Source organism: Ammodytes marinus (genome assembly GCF_949987685.1).
Source record: "Ammodytes marinus genome assembly, chromosome: 23".
Classification (NCBI taxonomy): domain Eukaryota; kingdom Metazoa; phylum Chordata; class Actinopteri; order Uranoscopiformes; family Ammodytidae; genus Ammodytes; species Ammodytes marinus.
The window spans coordinates 9310215-9316214 of NC_137227.1; positions in this window are offsets into that span (position 1 = coordinate 9310215).

Genomic DNA, 6000 nt, shown 5'->3' on the forward strand with positions numbered 1-6000 from the left:
CATACTTCGAAAGTCACCTAGAGGGTACATTCAACATGAATGCAAATGTGACTTCTCAACATATGGTTTTAATCGGTTATTTTGTGTCACAGGGTTCATATTTATGGTGTAAAACGTGCAACACTGATTTCCTCTGAGGCAAAGGTATGCTAGAAATTAAGTTGTTTATTGGACATATTATCCAAACACAAAGGAAAAGGTGTTTCTACCTGTTTCAATTGGTTGCACTTTTGGAGATCGGCGAGATGCAATGATGATTGAAATGGGAATATTGGTGAACATTTTAATGCAGTTGCAACAACACCGCTTTAGAGAGATGTTCAAACCATGCCCACGTTCAGACCTTTGCACACCTTGCCAATTGCTGATATAAAGTGGCTGTGTATGTTAGTTAGTTAAATATACTGTTGCGGCCAGAAAGGGGGTTTCTGATGCTGTGTTAGACAATCTTTTTTTTTTTTTTAATCCCGGTAAAGGGTTTTTTACTGGGAGTTTTTCCTCAGCCGAGCTAAGGGTGTAAGGGCAGGTTGTCATATTGTATCATATTGTATCATATTGTATGGAATGTAAAGACCACTGAGGCAAATGTCAATTTGTGATATTGGGCTATACAAATAAAACTGATTTGATTTGATTTGACATTGCATTTTTGTATTTAACATATGATGAAAAGGAATAAATTGTGATTCAACAAGCAAGCAGCCCTTCACTCAGGTGCTGAGGTAGTGTTAACAATGTGGTTCCCGGTACAATGCTGTTGTGGCATTTCAAATGTATGTGTGTCGGGAATATTTCATTGTCAGTGTGCTGGTGCAGTTATTTTGACCTTGAAAACATACACCCTTCCCTTTATTAGGAGAACCCCTGAGATTGCTATATTACACACATCTATGGAAATATGCTATATATCAATCCCGCCCTACACTAACATGATACTGTGGACTAGGGTTGCAAAGGGGTGGAAAGTTTACAGAAACTTTCCATGGGAACTTTCAGTCTGGAATTTTGGGAATATTCAAAATTGGGAATTATAGGAATTAACTAAATAGCGGTAATTTAAATGATGAACAACAAAAAGATGAAAGTTGAGTAAAATATTACTCATCCGTCAGACCCCACCCATTCAATAAATAAAGTAAAATGCCTCCCGATGTGATGGAGGAATTCACAGTGCATGTAGGGGGCGTGGTTGGCAGGTGTGTGGATATGTTTTTGTATGTGTACAAACAAGTGCAACTCAATGAATGCCTTCAAAGAGGGATCTTAAAACTGCAACATTATCCCCATCTCCAAATGTGGCCATTTTGAACAACTTGAAACACTTTTGCCTTTGACCTTCATCAAATGCATATTCACAGAACACTTAGTATACTTATTCTACTGAACTATTAAGGTTATTGTTGAGAGGTTTCGTCATCAGTGCAACATATAGGCTACAGTGTATATTTTTTTAATTATTCATATAATTTATTTGGGATTCACACATTCATTTCCTCCAGACTTGACTGCTTTCTGTCAATGTTTCTTGTTCAGCCTGTCTTTTATCAAAAGCCTGCAAATTGTTCACAAAAATGCTGCTAGAATCCAAATTTTACACAGAACATTTGATCACACCAATATCTATTGTTAATCTACATTGCTGTACATAGTTTTATCATAAAGGTTGTTACATTTTACTAGGTATTACTGTATCTAAACACTCTTATTTTCTCTTAATGATCTATTCTCTTATTGCAGCTTACAGTGTTTATACTTGTGCTGATATTGTATTTTTGTAAAATGATACACCTTGTAATTATGCAATTGAATAAATCTTGACTTGCCTCAATGTGTTGTCCAAATGTACAAATTTGACCTTTTGGTGGCATTTGAGGAAATATCCTGGGATCACCACATTAGGATTCACTGAGTACTAGGAATATCTGTACAAAAGGTAGAATCAGAAAACAGGAAAGTGGGATTTTAGGAAGTGTATGGGCATCCCAAAAGTCTCCAAACTACTTATGACTTTTGTTATACTTGTATTATAATGTAAAATTAAGATTCATAGCAGCATTTATAATGAATGTGTGATGTGCAATGTATTGTGCAGGTAACTGTATTAGAAACTGTACAAGTAAAGTGTTAATCATAGTTTTAGAAATCTGCTTAGATGTGTTCAAGCCTGATTATGCATTCTGTCTATTATCAGAGACTTTTATGCAAAAAAAAAGTATGCTCCATTTATTACTTTTACTCTATAAATATTTTATTTGATAACCATTATGATTTTGACACTTTTCTTGGACTTTCGGCTGGTAAATAGTTGATGAAGAGAAAGAAGGCTGTATTCCAGGTGAGTTCAAAATAAGTGATTTAACAAAACACTGAACAAAGATCCCTTAATTTAAAATCATACCACACCTAGTCACCACACATTACATTCAGGGCTCCAGAAAAGCATTTAGGACACTGCTGGAACATGTGGGCCTGCTCTGCCATGAAATGTGAGCCTGCTTTAACATATAAGCCACAAGTAAAATAAAATAAAATAGCACCTTTATAATGATACAATAAAACTATGTTCCTGGTTAGTCAAAACATTGTATATAAAAGCGTAATGAGGTTTGAGGTATAACTATTTAATTTGTAGTATTATTATTATTTGCTTAATCATGGCTATGGCCTTGCAATTGCCAAGAGGAAATGTAAATCTCATTTGATATGTAACCTACTTTTTTAGATTTCAGATTTTTGTCTTATTGAAAAATTTCTTGTAGGCTACTTGCTACTAAGTATAGCCTATTCAGGTTAAAATAGTCAAAAAGAGATACACATGTAGCCTTGTAGGCCTACTTATATTTTTTTGTGAGGACACCAATGCATTACCCTGACTAAAGGCTACACTACCCTTAACCTAGAAAACTAATTTAAACCTGAACCTATAAATCAAGTCTTAACTCTCAAACAGCCCTTTGAAAAAGTGATGACCAGCCAAAATGTCCACAATTAAAAAACAGTCCTCAATTAAAGTTAAAAGCTTTGATGGTCCTCACAAAGCTGCATTGACAAGTAGGCTACACACGCGCGCGCACACACACACACACACACACACACACACACACACACACACACACACACACACACACACGCACACACAGCCCTGCAGGGGGAGACACCGCCCTCCTCTCTCAAACCGGTTAGAAATTCAAAACACAACCCGCCTTGAACAATCTCCCGTCCTGCACCGCGGCCTAGAAAACCCTCTGACGGTTATTTTAATTTAACATAAAAAATAAAATAAAATCACAGGAGCAATATTATTACAAAGCGACGACGGGGATCGATTGTGCTGGTTGAGAGGCACATTTTGATAAAAGTGTAATATTGCAGCATGCGCTTTTGATTTTCTATTTATTTTTTGTGTGTGTGTGACGGCTGTGTGGAGAGCTGAGGAGCAGAGCAGTTGGCGCCACTTTCAAATCCTCCACTGACACAGAATGAGAGTCCGGCTTCAAATACATTTACACATAACTTAATTTCTCTTTTTCATAATTACTATATGACGAGGAATATCTTAACACCATTTCTCTTCTGGACAGTTTTATCTTCGGGAAGGTAAGTAAATCAGTTTTTAAATATTTAAGTTTTTTTATAGGTTATACATTTAGTTGTTTATTGAGTTATTGATATGAATAGTTAAATCACATACGTTGTAGCTTGTTATGGTTCTAGGGGAAGAAAAAGAGCTACTTCTGAGTGGATTTGGTGATACTGTAACTGTAACATTACAGTGGAGCCATGGTGCTTAGCAGGCTGTAGCCGAACTGCTGTTTGTCATTACAAACACAAATTTGCACGGCCACGATCAGCTGCTGCCTTATCCTTGTCGACAAGTCAGGTCAGTTTGAAGGGAAAAAAAATGTGTACGGCGTTTCTCCAGCTATATAGGCTGACGTTGACATTAGAGGAATTGTTTTATATTTCTCCTCAAAAGAGTTTTCACAAATAAGCTGAGGAAGCGGACACTCCCACAGACACAGCCCCCTCCCCAAAGACCCCAGCCCCCTCCTGCCGTCCACTCCGTCTATAATTCACGTCTTAAACCCGTATTCTAAACCAAACAGCTTCAACTTCTTGAGACTTAATTGTGAGGAAAAACTATCTATAATCGAACTCCAAGCTCGTGAAGGAAAGAGAGCTCGAGCTAAAACGAACTCTTCGGTTTACCAGGAAAAAAAGCACTGACTCAGCAGTTTGCCGCAGACTCGCCCTGTCTCCCTCCTGCCATTGCGTTGTAAGCAGACTGTCGACACTTATAGACGTTTCCACAGCTCGTTATAAACAATGTCACAGGTGCAATTTTCCTTATAATGGGCTTTAACTGGATGATAATTTGCTTTAAACAAAGTAAGCGTCCTTTTTAACACAATTGTAGCTAAAATATTAATTAGCTACTTCATTACAACTGTTACTGTAGGGGGCTATCAAATTAGTCACAAGTTATATTATAGTCTACTAAAACAGGGCCTTCCACACTTAAGCTACTCATTACAAACATGCCAGAATACGTAGTGAGCTATCTCAATAGCTGGCATGGTTGTAGCCTATCCACATAGGGACATTTTTTCAGCAAAATGTATAATAGCATAATTGATCATTTAGTAGAACAACTAAACACAGTAACATAATGGTAAAGCGAGTTATGTAGCCTACGGTGCAAGTAGGCCGAAATTTCAAAGGGGGTGACTATTGCATTTTTGATTATTGGGACTGAAATGTAACAATCAAATGATTGAAGCACTGAAATGTCAAAATATGAAATAGCCTTTTCATATTACAATAAACCATTTTTTATCATCTTAAATGTGCCATCTGCACACTGCACTGTGGACATAACTTTCAGAGCCATTATTATAGAAGAAAAAAGTACTTAAAAAATACTTTCCTTGTTGTATTTTTAGGAAGAAATCTAATGAACAGTATATGGCTTTAACTATCGATATTTTTTCATTATTATCTACGACATATATTTTTGAATGAACCACTATGTATATAAATCGTCAGAAAATAGTGAAACATTCCCATGAAAGTTCAAAGATATCTGACCAATAAACAGAAACACAAATATATTCAGCGATATAAAACAAAGATAAGCAGCAAATCCTCTCATTTTAGCTCGATGATGTTTGATTTTTCCTTTTTTTATTGCAATGAATTAACAATTGAACAATTCAATTAAAAAGTTAACATTCATTTTAATATTTAAGGAAAACTGAAGTTCAAATGTATATGCTGAATAAACCTACAACCAGGTATTGATATTAAAATAATTTATCAGTCCACATTGATTTTTTTTTTACAGATTATACAATTTCTTTTTTTTTTCATAAAACATTTTACTTGAAAAAAATATCTGCATCACACTTTTAATGTTGTCTTAACACAAACATATTTTCGAGATATTGAAAAGATTTTATTTAAATTTGAACTCAACAAGTCAGACCATCTAACTGGGGTATATAGTTCAAATATTTAGGTGGGCGGTTTTTGCTTTGAACACATTTAAGGTCAACATTTCGGGTGTTGCTCAAACTGTTTAGAGGGTTCTCAAAGACAGTTTAAAAAATCGTATGTAGCTAGTTTTAATGCCTTGCATTGCCTTACATTGCTAGATTACACCCTGGTTAAAATTATGGGTTGCTGTGAGTCTAGAGCCTGTGGTACGTACGCTATTATTACAGTTAGTGAGATCAATTCTATTGAATTGAATTAGAGTGAAATCAGAATGCTCTAATCTATACTTAGGGTCTCCCTGTATGTTCCACTGTGTGAGATTATAGTGTCAAACTGGAAATATTGCTAGAGTATATTCAGTCCATTTTGTGTCTGGGGTAAAGATTTTTTTTTTTTCAAGTCAGATTTCAACCAACAGAAAGCTAGAGTGGGCAGGGCCTCCGTGTCCTCCTGGTAAAGTGGTGTATAGTTTGAGAGCTGCACTTTCAGCTGTCTGAGGTCCGG